The 24,538-nt window shown below is 35.3% G+C and overlaps 1 long non-coding RNA gene across 1 annotated transcript in view; it reads left to right on the forward strand.

Moving 5' to 3' along the window:
• The first annotated feature begins 2,197 nt into the window (after positions 1–2,197).
• The window catches only part of LOC116807831 (uncharacterized), a 70,265-nt gene continuing 47,924 nt past the window's right edge, over positions 2,198–24,538 (forward strand). The window contains exons 1-3 of the long non-coding RNA XR_012053853.1: positions 2,198–7,225; positions 11,762–11,868; positions 14,768–14,836. This is a non-coding gene — a long non-coding RNA (uncharacterized lncRNA). The remainder of the gene's footprint in view (positions 7,226–11,761; positions 11,869–14,767; positions 14,837–24,538) is intronic.

Raw genomic sequence — 24,538 nt, forward strand, 5'->3', positions numbered from 1 at the left:
CCTTCCTTCCTTCCTTCCTTCCTTCCTTCCTTCCTTCCTTCCTTCCTTCCTTCCTTCCTTCCTTCCTTCCTTCCTTCCTTCCTTCCTTCTTCTTCCTTCCTCCCTTCCTGTGGAAATAACAAGATGTAATTAGAGATTGCCATGTGGAGTACAGAAAATGTCAAAATTGCATGGATCACTTGGCTTTTGTCATTTCCTGCAATTTGGTGACTTTGTAACTTCATTATTTTTAAACTAGATTTCTAATACATATTTCCCCAATAAAAAGGAAAAGATGTCTAACAAAAACCCTCAAATGCATTAGGAAAATTGATTTAGTAGAAGCCCTAGAATATCTGTCTCTAGCCAGACATGAATTATCTTCATTCATATCTTAAAGGCCAATTGCAAAAGAAAATGCTCTATCGTGAGTCTGCATGCCTGAATACCAGTTTTGAGCAAAAAATTGCTGTTGAAGCTGTTTGTCCTTTATTTTGGTATATTAATCTATTTTCCTTTTTTGAATAGAAAAAATATCTTAAATATATTTAAAATCAGTTTAAATATATCTTAATCTATCTGAAATATATCTAAAATCAGCTTTGGTAAAAGCTGAACATATTTTAGTTTAGATATACTATTGTGCCAGGACACAGAATCATAGAATCACACCATGATATTAACAGCATGATTTAGGTTGAAAGGGACCTTAAAGATTATCTCGTTCTGACCCTGCTCAATCCAGATACTTTACAACCCAGTCCTTATCAGCAGAACAGAATCCCAAGACTGACTTCATGTATCAAGTGGTAACATCCTTGACATTCAAACTTCAGAAAAGCTCCTCTACCCCTGTAATAAGGGGCTAGGGTGAAAAGTTGGTCTAGCATAAGCCATCATATTCTGGATCTAAAACTACTTTTTGCAGCCATTGTCTGAAAGGCAAGCTGCCTCTGTTTCTCACAGTAAATTAACCTTTGTAATACTTTTATTTCCCTGGTATGGATGCCTCCAACACAAACACAATTTCAAAAAGAATATGTTATGTAGCCCTAGCATGAAAATAAGGATCTCTTAGCATTACCTCTATCACTGTATTAGCTGGGAAAAGACAACATCTGCTTCTAAGATCTCATTAACTGCATTTGCACTTGTGCTCTTTATTTTTGAGTACAGAAAAATGATAGGTGGCCTGTAATTGCAACCTGCTCAGAACAAGCAAGTCAAACAGTGAGGTCAAAGCCCTCATTTTTCTTCTGCTCTGCAGACACCCTGAGGGTAAACAGCAGAGGGGATTCCTGTCACTTTGTCAGCTTCCCTCCTGCCAGCCAGCCCAACAATTGTTGTGGCAATGCAGAGACAGAATCTGGTGAATACTTCATAGGTAACAAGCAGCATGCTAAATTATTTCACAGTTCATTCACTACTCACTTCTTACTAGAAAATGCAATGATGATGGTGATTTTGAAAGCCATGACATTCAGTGTATTTCATATTTATTCTTTTATAGAAGTACAGGTCTTCTCTCCTGGTGAGCCAGAAGACAAGACGTGAGTACAAAACATATAAAATGCAAATAGCTGTATCTAAAGTGGTGTCTATTATCCATTGCTCAGCCCGAGTTGAACTGATGTTTCTGATATTCTGTTCTTGGTTTGATTCAACCTTCAGACAGGTTGTTTTGGGGTGCTACTATAGAGTGAGTTTTTAAGGTTTCAGTTTTATGCTAAGCCATTTCCCACCACCCCCTTTTTTCAGTTGTTGCTCTCTCCTCTCTTTGTCTCATGTACCACCAGAAATCTATAGCAGGAGGCTCTAGATTTAGATCTCTAGTGGAGATGGGAAAGGAATCTGCTTTGACAGCAGATACCAGTTCCTGGAACTACTGGAACCCTGATGTCAATACTGAGCAGGCTGCGCTGAGCGACAGAAGCCACATGAAAAAAAATGCTACTTCATTTACAGATAAATGACTCTTCTTCTGTGACCACTTTTGCTATAGTATTGTTCTTTCAGGCATCTGTTTTGTTATGATCTTATGCAAGATATTGTTTATTAACTGTCTCTTCTGCACAGTTTCTAATATTTAATATAATGAGCTTTTGCCCAGGGACATTGATTCATGGTTGTCTATGCACTTTATTACTAAATACTTTCTTATAATCAAATATAGGTAAAGAAAAGGCACTTAAAAAAAAAAAAAAAAAAAAAAGAAAGAAAGAAAATACCCAAGCCTCAACTATGACAGGCAGATAAATGATGTAGACAGACTCAACATATTAAATTCCAAAGTGTCACACTCTTTCAAATATAAAAGAGACCTACTCAGATTTTAGGATGAAAGCTTTAATCTCTTATTTTTTCTTCTTGTAGAGAGTTAGGTGTGCTGAGAGCTGGAATTGGAGGCAGAGCAGAAGAGCTCTGGGTGTCTGTTTGGCAGGCCTTGCTGTGGTCAGGATATAACACAAAGGCACCTTTTAGCATATAGGTCAAAGGTGGTTTCTTCCAGAGGAAATGAAGCACAAATGTTTTTTAAGCTTCCTAGACTGTCAGCCTTCCACTGGATTGAATCTGAGTATGAGAATTATTTCTTTTCTTTTTTTTTTTTTTTCCCCAGGGAATATTTTCAGAAATTTTGCAGGTCCAGGTGGAGAGTTGGTTCATCCTCACATTTCCTCAAAGTGTTTGTGGTTGACTTCTATACTGGTTGAAGGAAAGACCTCTGGACTCAAAAGCGAGAACTTCCAGTTAAAAGTTAGATTCTCATAATGTGTTTTCTGATGCCACATTGAAATCATATTTGTATTACATATAAGTATTAAAAAGTCTGCATAATTTCACAGGAAAAATATTATTGCATTATTATACATCTGCTCAGAAATAGGTGCTTGTAGTCGACATTCTGAGATATTTTTGTGCCCACTGATATCACTATATGGGCTTTTAAATACCACTAGAGAAATGTTTTGAAATTTCACAATAAAATGTTAGTTATTAAATTCCATACACTATATTTTAACCCTACATTTAAATGGATTTAAAAATTATTCATAATTATAAGCTTTCATAATAAAATGCTGGCAGCTGACATAGAGAAATGACATTTTAAATGAAATCATGAAAATGCTGCACTAAGAACATCTAGATTTCATGTGGCAGGAGAAAGATCTGTTGGTGCTTGGCCCTATAATATCAAAGAATTTCTTGTAGAAAATACCTGACACCACAAAATCAGTCAGTGCTTAGTATTCCATAAGAAGTAGAAAATAGTCTTAAATCTGTCTAAATTCACACTGCAATTGTCTACTCGGCCCCAGCAATTATACTTGACATCATCATCATAATTAATGTGTTTATATTTTTTTGCCTGCCTTTTGTTTTCTTTCTAAGCTCCCATGTGAATCCTTACATTTTAATTAAGAAAAGGGGTCAAAGTTCAAATGCTAAGTTGAATTGCAGATTAAACTTCAAAATATAAAGCTCAATATTGAATTGAATATTAAGCTTGGCAGTACTGGACTTTTAGAAATTATATTATTTTATTTTTTCTATTTAGTTCTAATTAAATATTTTTCTAAATGGCCTTGAGACATCAGAAATCAGCAAAAAAGGGTTAGGAATCTCAAATTGGAACAAATGTCAGTAATAGGTAAAGTAGTAACACTTGCAAAAACTTACTGTCATATTTATCTCACCAAACCAAACCAACAACAACACCAAAATTCTTGTATGGAGATGTGTGTGTGTGCTCTTATATGCTAAAATTAAGGTATGCATTGACTTTCATGGGTTTGGATCAAGCCTTACACGGGATTACTGTAAACTGCAAGTTTAATGAAGTCATGGTATCTAAAATTAGAAGATTGCCCAAGGAAATGTATTGTAAAAAATTTTGGCTACAATTTTCAACATCACTGGAAAATTAACATATAAATTAATAACACAGCTACTGCCAGAAGCGCTTATGAGGGCAGCTTGTTGGATTAGGCAGTAACACATAATTAGTAGCTATTACCAAGGATATCTAGATTCAGCAGTACCTGAGAGAAATGGGAACTCGTTTGCCCTTCTCATCTACTATTCTTTAAAATTAAAGATAACTTCTACATGTAAGGCACTGTTGCATTTAACTTCAAGCTGCAGGCTTAGCTAAGAATTGATATGTACCAAAGGGAGAAATGATGGCTTTACAGTTAAAAACATTTATTCAGAACCAAATCAGCAATGTTTGTAAACCACTGAGCAAAATAAAGATCTAAAGTAAGACTCTGCATATTGAAAAATACCAGAAAAAAATCAGATTCTGTATTTTGGGTAAGATCCATCTGCAAATGACTATGAAAGTATATATTTCTTCCATGGGTCATTTATGCTGTCTTGATATGAGAAAGGTCATACACACCACCACTGTCAACATTATAAATACACATTGTAAGACTGACAGCCCCTCCTTAGTGCAACTACTGTGAGGTACTATAGCTACCCTCACTATTCGAGAGTCCTGAGATTTAATTTTCTCAGTATATATGTCCATGGAGACGGCTCATATATAACACCGGAGAGGTCAAAGCTCATGAAGCAAAGAAGGAATGTGACTGGACATGAGTAAGATAAAATTCTGTTCATAAGAACCACTAATTACTTCTGTCTCTGCTCCAAAGATTGATTATTTTTAAACAGTGAAATAGCTCTCTCAGAAAGATGAAGTAGAAGGCTCAGTAGCTCAGGTGACAACCAGGGATTTTGTGCTCCTGATAGACTGAGATTTCAGAACTCAACTTGCTTTCTTTAAAGCGGAGACTTGAGTTGGAATTTTCACAGTGAAAAGTTAACCAGATAGGCCAGGATTTTCTGAACTTGAATGAAACTAAACATCATTACGTGAACAAGCTACCCAGACTTCTTATCAGAGATGACAATAGGATATAACTTCTTGAGCTATTGCAGTTTACCATTGACACTTAGTTCACATCTTGATTCACTGAAAATATACATGTGGATAAAAAGTGAGGAGCATATATTCAAAACAAAAAATCATTTACATTGAAGCAAATATAAATGCTAATCCAGTAGTCAAAATTGCAAAATAGACTCAGTTTTGTGTTCCATTTAGTGCTTGCAATTAACTCTAATGATGCTTACTGCCGAAGAAACATATCCAATGTAAAATTAGATTACTTTTTTTTCATTTTCCCTAGCAGATTATTCTAGATTTACAGTGGCATAGTAGAAATAAGAGTACTAAAGTAAAACAAACAAAAAAAACCTAAAGTAAAACAACAACAATTAATAATAATAATAATAATAATAATAATAATAATAATAATAATAGCTGTTGATTTACTCAAAAATGCTCTCTTCAGGACTTAGAGAGCACTTAATTTCCTCTCCTTTTTATAGTTTTATTTTTATAGATAGTATTCTGTGGTGTCCATGTAACATTGACATATTACTTGGACTACAGTTTTCAAAGTCTTGCAATTTAATTTTTTTCCCCTTATACAGCAAGTGTATATTACATGAGTTTTAGGATTGTTTTTCAGTCAACTCCCTTCAATCCTCTTAACTCTGCAAATAGACACTTTGTATTTTATGTACAAATAGTAAAGTTTTTTAAAGAGTCATTCATATTACTTGGGATGTGAATATCACATTTATCAGTGTTATAGGGTGTGCAGAACATCATAAATCCTCATCATCTGTAGATTTTCTCAAAGTGTTAACAATGGCTGCTCCTAACAGTAACACAAGTAGTGTTAAGTACTGCAGAACATTTGAAAGCTTCAGCTGTTTTCAAGTCAGGCATGTACCTGAAGCTTTAGCTGTACTAATAAGAACCAGTGTTGTCTAGAAATATGCAAGCAATCTCACTGATTTAAGGGATACTGAAGTGTTCACAGGTCCTTGAGGGTAAAGGAGAGGAAAGATTCCCTTGAAATGACAGTATCAGGAATTGCTCAGTAAGGTAAGTACCCGAAGGTTTGCAATTTGCCCTGACTCTCCCCATGTCAACAGTAGCAATGTTTAATCTTTGCTATTACCATTACATGAGATTTATTTAATGCCTGGATTATATGAAATAGTTTTATTGAAATAGGTACCTCCCCTTTTTCTTTCATTCATCCCTGTCAAGTCCTGTCTGATTATGACGTGTTGAGGTCTTCTGCTGGATAAAATTCTAATGGGGGAAGGGGGGAAAAGCATGACTGCCCCAAGCTTAATCGATTTGATGACCATGTTAATCTAAGTCAGCACTACTCAACAGGTTTGGTTGTCCAAATGTAATAAATACATTTTACATGGGTTATAATTTCATAATACTTGGCTATTCATATTGCATATTCCAATGAATACTCTGTCTGAAGGCCATACTCTGCCTGAAGCCAGATAGCTCTGCTAAGAAGAAAAAGAAGCTAAGAAGGCTAAGAAGACAGCCTCACACTCAGTCTGTGCCCCACAAGTTTTATAGATATAAATTCCTGGAACACTTGGCTCTGGAAACTCAAGGGTGAAGTCCAGTAAAATTACCAAGGATAATACAATGACATTTGCAGGAAAGCAAGTAATCACATAGCTTCTTTCCAAAAACAGCCACATAAAATAACCTCATATTTTTTGGTTAGGAAAATGATACATTTTCAGCTACAGACCTTAATCCTATTTTAAACAGAGAGTAGAATATAATATATGTGAAAGTACAGGTCTGAAATTATGCATCTACTGAAAGATTCCTGATAGAGAGTGAAAAACAGGTGCCCTGGTGTAAAGATCTAGCTATAATACCTCACATAAACTATTGAATCTTAAGTAGATGAAAGTACTGAAAATTTGTAATGAGCATTTGGGCAAACCATGAAAAGGCAGAGTTCTTGAATTTGTTTGCAATCTCTTTGCATTAATTGATATGTGCACTGTCTATTACTAATATTTTTATGGCTATTTTTCTGAATCAGAACAATGCAGCTGTGGAAGAACTGCGTGAAAAAATTAGGCATGTCATAAGCCTGGTAAAAACAAAGCAGTGAGCACCTGAGAAATTGGACAAATAAGAGGTCAACACAGTAATCTTCAATGTTCAAGGAATGGTACAAAGATGGAAGAGATATCTTTCCTGCCTTGTCACCAAAAACTGAGAAGAGCCTTGGAGCACTGAAATACACCAGTATTTGGACATTTTCATCAGTGGACATTTTAAAGAATTGACAAGAACTACTGGAAATTGTTTAGGACATGTAGGAGCAAACAGGTGAGATACTCATTAACAAATTTCCATCTCATCATGTGGTCTGTGTAAATCTTGGCTGGTGGATAAAATTTTTCCTCCATGAAAAATTTTCTAGCACAAAAAATCATTGTGAAGTAATTTCTGAGAGACACTTTGTGCACTGGGAATGATTCTGCAAAGATTTTTCTCTGAATCCCCATTTCCTGGTCCTGTCTTCTGCTTCTTTCTGAACTAAAGAATAGATGAGGAGCAATGAGTGATCACAGAAGTAATTTCTGTCAGGAGGAACATCCTTCTTCTGTTTACTTGCATCAGACTTTTATTTCTCCTTTAACATTAGAAACCTAAACCCTGTACAAAAAATTGCTTTAAAAATCATCTAATTTTGAAGTGTAGATTCTTGGCCAAATGCTTTTACTCCACTAGCATGTACCTGCCAGACACTATCTGCAGCAGATTTGGAATCATATTAGTAGTGGATACAGGTCCAAGTTCCTTCTGAAAGATGGAGGTGCAGGGCTTTGGTAATTTTTTATTTATTTACTCTTGGTACTGTGACAGCATAACAAGAAATGAGAATGTAGTAAAATAGCAAGACTCTAGAAAAAGTAAACCTTATCCATTCCCCCACCATGTTGCAACAGATTTAAAGAAGTAATGCATGTGATGGAACCATAAAAACAACATAATGCATATAATGGAACTATAAAAAAAAACCTTTTGATGAAAAAAGCAGCTTCTGTGAAAAACATTGCAATGGTGTTTCAACATTTTTTGAGAGAAATTTTTGATGTTTTCCATATAGAGAAATGGGGAGATAAAAGATTTACCTTAATCCTTTCAGATGACAACTCACTTGTCATTTCCTATTAAAAATATCTGGATTCTATTTTCCTGCTTGAGTTTGTAGAAGGTTTTAATATTCACAGCTATGATTGTTCTTGAGACTTAAGTTTTTCTGTCCAGCAGGGTTTAGGATTTTCTTGAGATCCATTCTGTTGAATAACTCTTTCTTTTCATATTAGAAATAAAATAGCAGTGAAAAACTTGCATTAAGTGAATAGCTTATATCTCCTGTACATATAAATCTGTGAGGATGCTAGGTTTATTTCCACACTTTTTTAAAGGGATTTTTCTCCCAAATACTTGCTGTTTCTATCATCAGTGATAGAAATATTCTGTGTACATTTGGTACACAGTCTTGGTTGACAGCACCACAGTATAGAGCCAACTTTTTCCTTGCCTTTACTTTCCCCACTACTCCTTACAGAGAAGTGATGTTGATTAGGAATGTAAATTTCCTACCAGAATTAAGTATTTTGCTGAAATAAAGTAATTTAAAAAAAAAAATTGTCTTGCTATTGTATGTTTGCCACTGGAATTGCTCAAAAAAACATGATAAGTTTTGTGAGGAGAGAAGCCAATAAATTCTGCCATGTTTCTTGGCTTGAGTTTGAACTTTGGGCCAAAGGCTGATATGATTCTGAAGTGCTGAGCAGCTTGGCAGTGAGGAGGAACTATTATCAATGAAGCAGTGTGAAGAAGCAGTGTCAGGTGTTAGAAGAAAATGGAGAATGGGAAGGAAATGGTGTTTTGTTTAGGTCAGGACCAATCATTTCACTGCCCTTTTTCATAGACAAGATTAGGTACAGTTAAGTATTCCTAGCAAGTAGCAAGGAGGGGATTTTTAGAGGGATGAAGTTTTTTTTGGGGAGGGTGGGATTGGGTGATGCTTTTCTTGTGGCTTTAGTTTTTATTGATGCTTTTACTGTTATTTTTTTAACAACATTTATGTTGTTATATAATAACATACATAAAGAACATACATAAAAGGATACAGAGAAATTTACAATGCAAAAGAAAATGTCATTCCTCTTAGTCAGTAAATTCATGAGAGGAGGAGCATAAACTATGCTCACTTCTGACTATGAGATCTGTAAGCTAGAATACACATTTGTAGTGTTTTAAGATGAAGACACATCATGCAAGCATAAAAGTTTATCTTGATATTTAAATTTGGATGTTTAGGAGCATGAGTCAAATCTGACAGATTTTCAGTATAGGTGTATTCATTCATAGCTGTATCAATAGTTTTCTGCTAATAGTCTACAAAATCACCCTTCAGGGGACCTAAGATCCATCTCAGCATTTTGTCCTTTTTACATTATTATCATAAATATCATCATGTTTGGGGTTCAAACAGAATCTCTCCTTCCACAGATAAAAGTCACTATATTTATCACAAATTATGTGCTTAAAATGAGTTACAGAGGAAAAAAACATAAACATGCAACCTAAAATTTACACTTAAAGCAATTGATTGTAAGTGTATATAGTTACCATATTGCAAAAGGTAATCAGCCATTAAGATGGACTTTGATGGAGCAAGGAGATTTCCTTGAAAGATAGATCATTGCTATGAAGGTTAGAGATTCTTACCCAATGTACTACGTTCATTAAAAGCCGTGAAACAATTATAATGTTCTTAATCTCAGTATCAAATCTCTCTTATTTCCATGAAGAGATTGAATTCAAGCCCTTTATGGAATAAAAACTTACATATTTAGAAAGTATTGCTGTTGTCCAAGCCAGGAACAAGTGAATTATGCTGCTCTATGGATGATGCTCTATTTTCTGCTTATATTTGCTCAATAGAACTAAACCCCTATTATCTAGGTGACTCAAGGGTCCTTTAAAAAATTCAGGCAATTAAAGTTCATTGTAAGAGTTTCTATTTGTGTTTTGAAATTAGAGTGGAACAATATGTTCAATTTTCAAAAATTCGACTATTGGATAATCAAAGCTGAAACAATTGAGATTACCATTTATCTCCAAGTTGTGTTCAGCCTGTTTGCTTCCTTGTTTGTTTGTTTACTTTTATTATTTCTCTCATCTTTTGGAATGGGATTTCATGGTTCTGTGTTCCTTTGTGACAAGACAACAGAGTATTGCATGCTCCTCACTTAATTTCCTTCCATGACATTCAGTTAAGCCATCAAAAAATGACTGAATGACATTCAGTTAAAAAAAAAAAACCTGAATGACATTCAGTTAAACAGTCCAAAAATCACAGGCCAGTCTGGTATGATTTGCAGGTAAAAGGGGTTGACTGAAAAATTTTGATTATTTAATTTTTCTGCTGGCATTTTTATAGCAATGATGTAGCATCTTTCCATGTTGTTTTCAAATTATTCTCTAGTAGTATTTTTCCAAAGCAACAGCTCACCTCAACAGATACTTGTAAACGAGTTAGAACTTAAAAAATTGCATAACTGCAATTTTAAATGTAATTTTCTGCTAAATTTAAATGCTATGATGGCTTTTAATTTGCTTAATTTGATCAAATTTCATCGAGAAACCTGAGTGCTTTCAGTGAACTGTAGTTTCAGTTATCTCTCCTATTAGGAAGTTACAATATAAGAATATCTTTTGCTGAAATCTAGTTGCATCTGTTTAAGATTATGACTGAGTGAAACTTCCTTGCAGGTAAAAAGAAATAATTTTCACTACTTCTGAGAAATGCAAAAATACACTGCATATACATGCATACATATAAATACTTTTATGTACACACAGAGAACAACTTTACCTAGTCACAAGCTTTCCCACTCTCTTGTCTGAGTTGGACCTTCCAAACTCATGAAGAACCTATATCACCTATATGAATCTTGCCTTCACCCTTCCTGCCTTCAGGAGCTGTGCCAGTGGGGACACAGGGTAATTACTTTTGGAGCAGGTATGATGAAATGAGGCAGGTTGGCCAGCAGCCAAACACTTGTCAGAGATCCCTAAATCGCAGGCAACAACCATGATTTTCTGGGTTGCACCATCTGCTCTCTGATGCCACCTTCAGCTGTAAATTCCCCAAATAAGTGTCCAAAAGCCCTCCTGACCTTGCCAAGGGCAGCATCTTTCTGGTTCCTGTATGCAGGAATCCATTTTTAAGGAATTGTCCACAGTCACTGGCAGACCCTGCCTCTAGAATTAACTCCTTTCTTCTAACCTCAACCCTCCCACCGGAAATGTTTTAAAATAACTGTTTTCATACAATGTACTAAGGTTGATAGTGAGCTGCTCTTCTGAAATGATGCTTTGCAGAATAATCAAAGATGGCAATTAATAGAATTAAATACTATAAAACACACCAAAATGTAGAAGATAGATGTCAAGCAGGATTGGAGTAGCTACTTCAGGTCTTCCACTTTACAAATCTTTGTTGTTGTTTAATCCTCTTAATTTTCTTTCTTTTTTCTCACAGGATGAATAAGCCTTTTAACATATTTTTGAGATATTTTAAAGGTCCAAAACATGATTCAGTGTCTAGATGACATTAGCAGTTACTGAAGAGCGGTAATTTGATCAGAATAGTGACATTTGTGGACAAGACAGAACTGGGATGGGGAAAAGGCAGTGTTTCAAATAGTCATATACTTTTCAGCCCTCACCACCTCTTATCAGTAAACAGTATGTGGTTACTTCTGAAAACAAAATGTAAGCATTAACGAGAAAAATGCTTCATAAAATTCTTATTTTCCTCTCTTATACCTACCATTTCAGTTACTGCACTGAAGCCAGAACACGTAAGACTTTGTATTTTATTTCGATTAATAAACCTATCAAAAGGACATAAAAGATTGTTGGTCAGGAAAAGGCCACCTGCCTCGGTAAGGTTGCATCCTTTAGATTTATTTTAACTTCACCTCTCTGCTTTGTAACTGTATCATTTATCCCCTTTGTCTATAAAAGTGTCTTTTCTGGCTCTTAAACACATTTATTCTGTTTGCCATCTTATTTCATATGTTGCCAAGTAACAAAGACCACTGAAGCTAAGTAGGTCACCTCAAAGTCTTCCCTTTTCCAAAGAGAATAAATTTAACCCCTTTTTTTTTCCTTTTTTTTTTTTTTTTTTTATTCTTTCCCTCATAAGAACAAATACTATGAAAGTCCAAACCTTTTTTGACTGCTTTATCTTATATATTCTCTGGAGCAGGGATATTTTTGGGATGGAAATAGGATCAGATTTGCTAAAAGACATTAACTAGCACTTCTTTTGCATGGAATATCTGTCTGTGTGCATGTCAATTTTTCCCTTTTTTCCAGGTTGTTGTTTTTTTTGTGTGTGTGTGTGCCTAGCTATCTGCTTATTTCATGTGATGTTTTGATTTGTGATCTTTTTCAGAAGTGCTTTTAGCTTTGATGGATTTGGGGTTTTTTCCCCAAATAAAATATATTTCATGGTCAAGAATTTAATGATGATAGTATATATAGCCTCTTTTTATAGTCATTGCTAATTTTAGAGAAAAAAAAAATAGAATTCTAGTGTTTAAATTTAATTATTGACATTGAAAAAATATGTATATGCAAGACTACCAACTTATTGCTCTCACTTTGCCATTAGCTTAAGGAAGAAACATATTACAATTCTCTAATGTTTGGTTAAGGCAAGGAGAAGAGAACATTTGACAGTAACCAATTGTTATGATTTGTCCCTGGCAAAAGTTCCTGAGATCATTAGTGTCACTCCTTTCAGAGACTGTGGCTATTTGTAGGACCCTGTCTGCCCTGAAGAAAGAAGCCATATAGGGATTGCACAGACAGTAGGCAGCAAGTTGAATTAGCTGCTCTGGATGTGGTTATTTTTCCATAGGAAGGAGTTTAAGAATGCTAAGGAGGACGTGGCAGATGGAAAGCAGATGTAAGAATTATTCTGCTAGTCCAGCTACAGCTGTTCACTCATCTGGGAGTGCTGATGAGTAGGTACTGGGTAGATGGACAAGGTGCAGCATGGTTACAGCCCTCCTGGCCCACCCCATGTTCTCAGCTTGATGTTCTGTGGAGCCTATGCTGCAGTAATGAAGAGGTCCTGTATCCTGCAAACATCCCCTGATGTTGACAGATCTCAAGGGACCTTCTAACTCATCATTGCTGCAAGGCCAACTTGTGACACCCATGTTTTGCCATCTCCTCCTTTTACTGTTCAATCATTCTGAACTCCAGTCTGGATGGCACAATCATTCTACCTTTAAGAAAAAAAAGTTAGAAAGTAATTCTTTCCTTGGTACTATTTAGCTCCATCTCCAAAAGCCTTTAACATAGGACAGATTACTGCATTGAAATGAACACCACAAATTAATATTTTTCCAGTCATTCTAATGATAGTGGGCAGTTTTGTATATGGAAATTTTAAGCTCAGGGTTTTAAAGGTGTCTTTTGCTAATATCAATTGAACTTGGAGTTATGTAAAATCAGAAGATGGGGCAATGCAGTGGCTCTTAGAAAAGATTCTCTTTACTACCTCTATTTGTTTTAATATTTGTGGATGACTTTTCATGTTCTAACAGAATTAAAGCTATCATAAATAATTTAAATCATAAATGTGATTAAATAAATGTTAATCCTCAAAGCAATTTTTTTACTAGCTTCTTTGACAAACTCCTCTGTATAACTGCCTGAAAGAAGACTGTAGTGCAGTGGCTGTCGGTCTCTTCTCTCAGGTAAAAAGCCACATGACAAGAAGAAATTACCTCAAGTTGCACCAGGGAAGCTTTATTTTGGATACTAGGAAAAAATTTCTTCACCCAAAGGGTTGTCAAGCACTGGAACAGCCTGCCCAGGGAAGTGCTGGAGTCACCATCTCTGGACACATTAAAAAGGCATGGCACTGTAGAAGCAGCAATGTAGATGTGGAATTTAGGGACATGGTTTAGTGATGGACTTGGCAGTGTTAAATTTGTGGTTAGCCTCAATGACCTCTTCCATCCTAAATGATTCCGTGATTCTATAAACACAAAGAGGATTTCAAACATAGTGCTTTTCAAATGAAAATGTGTTTTTGCCTTTCTGTTGGTGGAATTATGAGTTTTAGATTACTTTGAGGGATTCAGAGTAATGGTGAGAAAATAGGGAAAAGGAAAATGTCTCTAGTTTTTCATAGCTTTTATAAGTAAGTAAACAGGAGAGTCCTATGTTGGTGATGTGTGCTAATGGGAAAGACAAAATAAAGGAACAAAGTTCAAAAAATTGAAGGATAGGTAGTTTTTTAATTGTTATTTACTGAATTTAATAAATCTTTACATTAACAAATTCTTTCTGCTGCTTCCCTCACTTATCCCTCAAATTGATCAGAAACCACAGAATATTATCAGCTAAATAAGAAAAACAGTGAATTGCATCTCCTTTGTGTCCTATGTTTTGCTTTGCTCCTTCTGGTATTCCTAGTCTCTTCTGGGCAAAGAATAAGTGAGGTGGTGACTAGCATGTAACAAAATTACTGGAGGACTCAGTATGACATTTGTCATGAAATGACATTTGTCTCACTGTTTTCAGCCAACTAGATTTCAACTAGAAAGAATCCATTTAAATATATCTAATTCTCTTGATATTTGAAAACCAAGGTCGCATTTGCTGAAAATTTTTTGATGCAGAACTATAGCATGTATTTTAGTTATGCTAATTATTTTCTTCCAGCTGTTACAAGAGCAGCTGTTGTACATTGTACACAGAAAGCAGCATTAAAGGTGCAGCCTTTCTCGTTATCTTCTGCTATCTTTCTATTACTTCCAGGCCTAAGTTCCATTTCTGACATCCCAGTGGGACCTGCTAAAAATGGATACAATAAGGAGAAAAATTAAGGTAAGCATAAAAGCTACCCTTCACCAGCTTTCATGCACTTGACAAAATAGTTTGACCATGTGATACAACTTACCTTTAGTACAAAAAGGGAGAAGCAAATTAATCATTATAGATTTATATTGTGCCAAGGATCATTTCTGACTCTGCGTAGAGGCTATTGTAGAGGTCTAATAGCTACAAGCTGTTTTTGAGAGTAGTCCTCGTGACAGCAATCCTAGGCTGCCTGACCCACATATTGCCATGAACAGTCCTGTATTTCAATTGTAGGATCTGTATCACTCACACTGCACTTCAGCCAAGATAATGCTTCCAATAAGCAGGATCCCACCTTGTTCTGCCATGGGCCAGAGCAGCCCCTGGCAGCCTGTGTCAGTATCACGACTCAGCACTTCAGCATCTTCACCTATTTTGGTGCCTCATTCATAGCTTGAATTTTTTGATAAAAGGTGAGTGAAAAGAAGGTTCATGAAGCTGGCACAAAGATTTCACAGATTCCTCAATGTGGAAGCTGCAGTTTTTGGGACCACTCTTGTGATCCTATACACAAGGCATCTATGAGTTCATCACTAAAAACTTGTCACTGTGACTGACACAAGTCAGGTTATTCTCCTGGTCACTATTACACTGAGATTATGACAAAGTCACTAGTGCTCCATACAATCTAAAACAGCTTCTTCCTAAAGTAAGAGAGCTTCATGGCTGTTAAGGGCAAGAATCCACAACTCTTGTAGGATTGTGTGGATTTTTAGAAGATATATAGAAGAGAAGAAGGTAGATAATGTCATAAAAAAGGATGAACATGCATGACAATTTATGTCTCTACAGTGTATCAGCATCATGTATCTAAAAGAGTACCCATCTTGGCACAGAAGAAAAAGGGGGGGGTCAAATGGTCATATTTGGCTATTATAAGTTAGTGATCCAATTTTTTGAAAAGGGCTGTTAAACTATTAATGGAATTGTGGATCAATCTTTGCCTAGAAGGCAGCTATTGACACATCTGAAAGCATCTGTCACGCTGTGTTGGGATCCACCCCAATCTTTTGGTAGAAGAGCCGACTGAGTGGTTATGCAGGGAGGCAGTAGGTGATGTTCTGGAAAGACACCACAGTGGTTTTAATGCATATAAGAGGCAACCATGTGGCACAGCTCAGATGTCCACACAGGCAAACCAACATTTACATCCCTGTTGAATTTTCAAACACTTTTTAAAAGTTGGAAAATATCAATCTTATGTTTCTATCTTCTTTGTAGACAAGGAGAGTAAAAAGTTTTAGAAAATTTGTCTTATAATCCTCAGGATGTACCACAAACATTGCATGGACATGCATTCAGCAAGTAGTCAAACACTTGCATTGACCATGAAAGGATGGTGGTAATTTGGGATTTTGGGGTTTTTTACTATCCTTTTCTCTCCCTTGTGCCAGAACTCCCCTTGTTTTCCAACACCAGAAAAATGTAATAGATGGATTTGTCTATATCCAGGCTTGACCATACTCTTGAATGCATAGGCTATTTTAGATAAAGGGTATTTTAGGAGGCTATGCTAGATAAAGGTGATAAGAAAATGAGTTCCACAGCATGCATTATTACATGAGTTCTTTCATCCTTTCAACACAAGACACCTCAAGTTATCATGAGAACAGATCACATAACAGTTTTAGCAGGCATACAATGATACAACAGAACACAGAGTGATATTCCACATTGCTTAAATGAAACTCTTAAATTGATAGCCATGACTTACCACTGTTTTTGACTACATAAAGTCTTTCATCTGAAAGCCTTTCAACAGTATGGGAGATGATGATACCCTTTTTCTATAGAATATAGAAATGATATGTAGAGAGGTTAAGTAACTTATCTGATAGACGTAATTCTGGCAATAGAGCTCACACCTTCAAGGAGTACAACCTAATTGGGTTTTGAGTCTCTATACAAGTTAGAAAAATGTTTTACTTGAGGCTTGTCTCCTAATCCTACATGAATCTAGAAAGCTTCAGCACTTTATATGGATCAAGCCTATGGTCATATTAATCTACTAGCTTTAAAAATTTAATTTGTAAGCAAGATCAACTTTATCACTTCAACATGCTCAGGCAGCTCAAATCAGAGTGAGTAAGAGTTTTACCATAAAGTCCCTAGCAACGCAAGTTTAAGGCTTGTAATGTTAAATAATTAATGTTTAAATTAAGCCCTCAGAATTCTTATGACATCTCACTGTTTGCTTTAAGTATTCTGCCTGTAGTACAGCAACACACCTACCCTGTTTTATACTGATATTTTCCATTCACTTCTATGAGATAGAATCCAAATGACCGAACTGTAATGATAATCTCTGTCACAATTTTTAGAAGAAATCTGTCTTATTTTAACAATTTGGGAGATCCAACAAGGTTATTGCATGAGATTCACTCTTTACAATGCTCTGAATCTTAAAGAAAGCACAATATACACAGTTATGACAAATAAAACTAGTACTGTACCCTGAAATTTATTTATTTGCTTTGAAAACAAACAAATTTTAAATAGGTTAAGTGTGGTATTCACGTGCCCTCTGAACACAGAGAAACTTAGCTTTCTCAGGATTTCTCCTGAGTGAAGCTGAGAGAGAAGCAGAGAAAAGAGAATAAAAACAATTCCTATCTCATTTGCTGCTCCTGTTTTTATGCCCATGTGGAATATGATATGGAGATTGTTTGCCCAGGGTGATTGCTTGACTGGATTCTGGTGATGGTTTGTTGAATTCATTGACCAGTTGGATCCACGAGTGTGTCAGGACTCTCAGCAGAGAGTCACAGGTTTTCTAGTTAGTTAGTTAGTGATAGTTCTTGTTAGTGTAATATGGTGTAATATAGTTATAGTATAATATAATATAATAAAGTAATTAATTAGCCATCTGAAATCATTGCACTTCAGAGCTCATTCTTCCCAGGGATTGGGTCGCTTATCCAAGAGGTTAAGTACCTCTCTCAACAGCAAGGAAAAGTCTTAAAAATCATCCTAAATTTTTGGAAATTTATGCATTGGAGAATTTATTTTTTCCCTAATAGTTTGAAATTGATATTTTCAGTTTGTGGCTCAGTTGCAGAACACATTCCTTTGTTGTGCATGCGAAGTAATCAAAGTGCAAGGCCTTACCTCCTATTCCAGATGGATATTGCAACACAAGTCAGAGAATAAATCATATGAGCCATGCCCATTCTTCATAGGAGAGTTTTCAGGAATATCCTGTCACAGGATATTTCAAGTTATTGAAAATAGATATATTCTACTCTTTCTGTAAAAATTTTCTTATAGTATTAGCTTTCATGGTGGTCATAGGTTGAATCATATATCTGTGAAATACCCATTAACATTTACATTAATTCTCATTTCAGGGTCAGCATTTCAAAGTAAAGTTTAATGTAAGTGTTGAGTGAAGTAACAATAACTGTACTAGTCACTCATCTATATTACCATTCATTACAAAATATACAATATATGAAAATCTTTATAGTCTATATTTAGTATCTAGTCATTATGTATTGTATTCAGCCTCTTTGTCTATTGTACTTGCTTACTTTTTCTCAAATCCCAGGCAGTTTTGGATATTTTGGTTGCCTGCATTTGGAGTGAGACTGTACAATAAGGCACAATAAAATCCCCATGGCATTATTTCCTTAGTGTATAGATGATCACACAGAAGCCAATAGGTATATTTAATAAAGTAAGATCAAATCCATGGGGGAAAAAAGAGGATTATTTCTCTATAAAAATTGCTCCTATTATGTTCATTGATTTCCATTGTTTTTATTTCCAGGAAGATTCTATACACTTTGATCTATACTCTGCAATCCTACTTGCCTTATATAAAACTTACAAATGAGGCCTTTCTTTCAATAGTCAGGACAATACCCTACTGACCAGTATCAAAAAAGTAAGACAAAACAACATATTTTCCTAGCCTGTGGGTTCCTTTTGTTCATTAGCTGAACAAAAAAAGAAAGATATTTCTAGTATTAAAAAGAGGGTTTAAGTTAAATTGCATTAGAATTGAACATTTTAAAGCAATATGTAGCTCATGGACAAAACTAAATAATTTAGTAAATTAATTTTGAGCTCAGGACTCTAAAGTAAAAATTTGAATTTTAGAAAAATAATATTAATTCCAGCGTCTTCTTTAAAACATTTCTCTCACAGTGTAAAAGGTAATAGTAGGTCCACTTAACACCTAAAAGACAAGTAGTTTTAATTATGCATATGATGCAGAAGAATCAATTAAGTAACAGAGTAATTGTAAGATGACTAAGGTCAAATATGCAAGACAGCGGCAGAATAAGGAATAGAACTCTTTTTTATTCTGTAGCTACTATACATAAATGAGATGGAAATTAAAAAGTAATTAGGGGAAATATATTGAATTTGTATTCCTAATAGACTACAGGGTTTTGGCTTTCTTTTCTATGCTCTGGCAGAACCCAGGGGACTGATACCCATTTGCTGGTAGGTGCAGGAGGTAGCTCAGCTGCAAGGCATTGATCTGTATACCAGGTTGTAATGTTCTCTAATTATGCATTTTATTCTGAAAGCATGGCTCATCATACTTTGGCATATTGAGACACACATTTGTGATTTGGTGAAAACAAACTGTGCTCTACTGTATACAGTATGTATGTAAATAAAAAACAAGTTCATGTGAGGTAAAACATCACACAGCCTTAAATGTAGCCTATAGTTTTCCTTGCCTTATTCTTGACCAACATTTAATAACTTCAACAAACAAAATTTTGCACTTAACATGACTTTTTTCTTTAATTGTATGGTGAAAGAGCCCAAGTTTAAGCTTTTTCATACTTCTAATTTAATGGACCAAATTTGCCTAAAATGTCCATTATATTTTTGTATTTCCAAAAAAAACGTGCAACGCTGATCTACCTGGAACTACCTTGTGTATTCATAACAATGGTATTTCTATATATATTTTAGTACACATACATAGAATTTAGCAGAATATCACAGTCATATACTTGATCATAGATGATGCATGGTAACTTCTACCAAGTGTTTTTCACTACACACACTTTAGCTTTCAGGCAGATAATCTGTTTTCAGGCAGGAATGGCAGTAAATACTGACCATCATCAGGTTTCCTGTTCTTTTCTGGTTTAAAATGCTGTGGTAAGAGATTCTGGGCCATGTTATGACTATGCACACTACAGATATAACCTTCCCTTGCCCCTTTGCCCCCTACTACTGTAATTCTTTTGGAAAAACCTGTTGCCATCAATTAAGTGTATTGAAGGAAGCAAGACAAAGGAGAAAATGTGAAAAGTACCTTTTGGCTTCCAGATAGGATAACCCAGAAAACAGGGGGTTTTTTTTAAAAATATAAAAAAGTTGCATGAGAAATTTTTTTTCACATTCTCTTATTTTTTGTCTTTTTTTTCTCAGTCAAATAAAGAAAAGATAAATTATAAAGCTGGAGTCTAGATAAAAGCATTTTTTTATTTGCAAATGAAAAGAATTGTTATGTTCTAAAAATATTATTCAAAATGAAATGAAATGTTCTAAAAATATTATTCTAAAAATATTTTTCAAAATGTTATTCATTTCAAACAGTCTAAATAGAAATGTATAAAATTACATAAATTACTTTTCCACGTGGAAAACTACAGTGTATGTTAGGAATTAGCATTTAAGCCTCTAGTCTGGACATGGGCTGGTGTCTGGATCTGCTAGAAGCTCCAATAAGGAATTATTTTCCTTGGGTGGGAGCTGCTACATTTTGAGTATGTGGAACATTGTGTGCATCTGCATGCTTGCAGGAGAGTTGAAAACTTCTCCCATCCCTTTACAACTGTTTTGTGAGCAGAGCCTTGCAGTTCCAAATACAATGCAGTTATGAACAAGTGCTAAATAACACAATTTAACCATGTTTGCCTCCAAGGAAAAGTAAGAAAGAAATAAGTCTGCATGCAGTAAACTGCAAATTCATAGAGAATTTACAAAAGAAAAAAACAAAAAAATTATTATAATTGGACTAATAACAAAGTTCATATTGTAGTGATATGAAAGGTGCATCTTTCATACTAGAGAAAGAGAAGAAGCAGTATCTTGCATGAAAAACAGATACATCATGCAATGTGATACCACTATGACATCACCATGGCTCAGAGAGAGTAGATCATCAACAACTACAGGAATCTGCAATTTTTTTAAGTTTTTTAATTAAAATGTATTCATCTTGTTATTTAAAGGATTCTAGTGTCAAAGACCTCACAAAATGAAAAACTGTGATAGACTTATAAAATGTGCTGTTAAAAGGAGAGATAATCCTGAGCAGATAAAATTTTTAAGGCTGGAATATTAACACATTATTGAATATGATCATTGTGTTATTTGAAAAGGGGAAGATTGGTTTAGGGATTCCAAGACTAATGATAATATTTTAGAACTCTTTCTTTTGCTAGTATCTAATAGAAAAAAAATATCTGTTCCTTTCCATGTCATAAAAGACTATGAATTGCCCTAAAAGGTGGAAAAATTCAGCTTAGAAAAAGTAGACTAAACTAGGCATAAATGTCAAACTATGTCCAGTACAGAAACTAATTTTCTTGCCTCTCTATGTCTGATTGTAATGCTTTCTAACAGCTAAATGCCAATAAGAGATTTTTTGAGTACTTTTTGTAAATAGAAAGGGTCCAAATTTATACATTTTTATCTCACAAGCACAGAGTAGTGTACAGACTGGTTTTGATCAATCTGTACTGCATTTGTGCATGGAAGTAGTAAAGAGGTGGCCATTAGTCTTTGTAATCTAATGTTTTATTCCATTTGAGGTGAATACATAGATAAAGTCAATACTTTAAAAAGGCAGGGAATTAAACTATTAACATCAAGAAAAATAATGTTGACTAAAAGATACCAAGGAATTTGTGAATGTGTAATATTTTTCTAATGCATCCTGATTGTGCAGTGCCTTTTATCATTTTAATCAAAATTTCTTCATATCTGGATTTAAATAGCTGTAGAGAGAATTTAGCATTAAAGTTTATGATTAGCAAAAGAACCCTTGCTACAATATCTAAAAGCTAATGGTGCTAGCAGGGAAGAAAAAGTTTCATGAAACAAGGATATAGATGCATGCTGTGATAACTCTTAGGGGGCTAGTTCTTATTCAACAGAATTTGGCTGCTCCAGAGGAGACTGGTATGGATCAAAAAGCTATTTAAGTCAACTAGAATGTTTCTAGTCACTCAATGGGAATTAAGCAGGTCTGTGGGAATCCAAACAAGTAGATATGTACGTTTTGATGTGTGCTGCAAACTCCTACTGAAATCTCTGGAAATCTCTGCTACCAAAATCTGTCATGTTTAATGCAAGGTTTGAACAGTAGTTTGTGAAAGCTTGATTTTTTTTTTTTTTTTTTAAACTGGGCAGAGGAAAGAATATCTATTTTCTCAGAAATAAAGTGCATGAAAATACTTTCAATACCCATGTTTTGTAGTGTGCTGAAATAGACACAAGCATATTCAAATAGAAAAGCTGTGCTTATAATTTGATTATTTTATTTATTTCCTTAAAAAATCATTAAACTACCAGCAGTGACATGCCCAAATGTCACAGTTATGACCAAGGTCAGTTGTATCACTTGAGGTGAGCATTGCTGTGAGTCCTGTGCCCTTGGCTTCCCTTGACACATGGTCCAGATGCTGTGACTGCCATTGGCATGGTGGTTCCAAGTGTCATCACAGATGATGTGACAATACATGGAGGGTCATGGAGAAGCTGCCCACAGAGCAGTTTAAGCCACCCATAAAATGGTGGCAGGAGTAAAAGGTATATGACTGATCCAAAAGGTCATCAGATCTTTGTGGAGAAAGCAATTTCAGTCATATGGGTTCAATGGAGTCTGAGACCTCTAAGAGCAGGTATAACTCCTACAGGAATACAGACATAAGGTGTCCCTTTGGAAAAGAGTTTAGTCTGGTTCCTTTCACATTGCTGTCTCTATACATAAAAATGCCTGTGATTATGAGAGAGACTGGCTACATGGTGGTGGGTGTGCTAGTGGGGTGCAACCAGTAGTGACACTGTGAAGAACAGCCCAAGAGCTGTTGTTTCATCCTCAGCAATGCAAATCTGTGAACTGTTTTCTAGAGACCAGACACTAGGTCAGTGATTGGCTGAGAAAAAAAAACCACCAAGACTACTCACTGTAAAATGTATATCCACAGTATAATGTTTGTACAGAACCTTCACAGAAATATATAAAACCATTCCATGTAACATCAAATATGTAACTTTGATGTGATCTTAGGGTTTTTCTTGTGTATCTTCAAGTTAATTTTTTGCTGTGCTTTGCACTTGTATGAACAATTATTTTTGCTCTGGCTGCATAATTGCTCAGTTCCTTCTCTTATGTTATCCAGCCCTGTGAATTTAATTACTCCTCACCTTGAAGTAATTTTTGATTTATCCTGTTAGCTTTGCTCCAGGGTGGTCCCGCATGAACTTAAAAGTTCACAGATTCAACTATCTCCATAGTGTCACTCTAATGCTGCATCAAGCAATTCAGTATTATAGGCAATGCTTGACTATAGAACACAGTTCCAAATTCAAAGAACAATATTAACTCAAGACTTTTTGTTGCTGAATGAGGAATTTGTATTTCCCCTTTATCTGAATGAGTTGAGAGAATTTTTTATTATTATTTTTGTTTAACAGGAAACAAAGCATGCAATTCCAATTGCTACTCAGTATTCATTCCAGGAAAAATTGAGGCAGTGAACTGGATTGAATAGGAAAGGAACAAGCATGTGTCATGTGCGCGTTGGGATAGCAGAGGTTCATTCCCTCAAGACAATATGAATTCTCTTGCTTTTCAGTGAGTCAACACAGCAATTGTGCACTGCCCTCAGGGTATGCAGTGCTTTGCTCATTGGGGCAGAAATAATTTTTTTCATTCATGTTATTCTTAGCAGCCCTCTTTGTTATCCTCTCAAAGGGAGTCATCCCTGAGCGTCACTGGAGACAGGACTGTACAGCTGGATGAGTACTGTTCTACCAAACACAAGAAATAGCAACAAAAATAATAGGGTACTTTAAAAGAGTGTGAAACAGACAGTCTTTTCTAAAATATTATGACTCCAGGAGCTGGGTCAGCATGATGCACAGAGACAGTGATCTGTAGAATCGTAGAAAAACTCAGTGAAACCACAGAATTTGCTATTCCTTGCTCCTGTGGGGTGGGCACTGGAGGTGTTGTAAACTGACTCCCAGTCTCATGTTCTTTTGCCTGGGATTTCAGATTCTGCCTCAGATTGTCATCTTCCTGTCCTGTTGCTTGTGGTTGCCTAAGCAGCCTGAAAGTCTTTGTTTCATGAAGCATGAAACTCCATTTGTAAGCGGTAAACTCCAAAGGGAAAAAGTGATAGATAACTTCAAATGCTGTGTGTAGTCTACTGGAAAAAAACACCTATGCAGCAATTTTTTAATGAAATAATTTTTGATTAGACTGGGACTATGCAGTGCATGCCATGCACTTTTCTATGAAGCTAGGGAAACAGCTTTAAAAAGGTTCTTAAAGTTAATATCCTCGGTTGGGCATGAATGAAGGTTTCATGGTGGGGTTTTTTGTTGATGGTTTTGTCCTTTTATGAATAATTGCTCAGAAGAAAGACTATCGTAAATTTAGCTTTGGAGATAGAATTCTTAATT

Source organism: Taeniopygia guttata, chromosome 2 (genome assembly GCF_048771995.1).
Source record: "Taeniopygia guttata chromosome 2, bTaeGut7.mat, whole genome shotgun sequence".
Classification (NCBI taxonomy): domain Eukaryota; kingdom Metazoa; phylum Chordata; class Aves; order Passeriformes; family Estrildidae; genus Taeniopygia; species Taeniopygia guttata.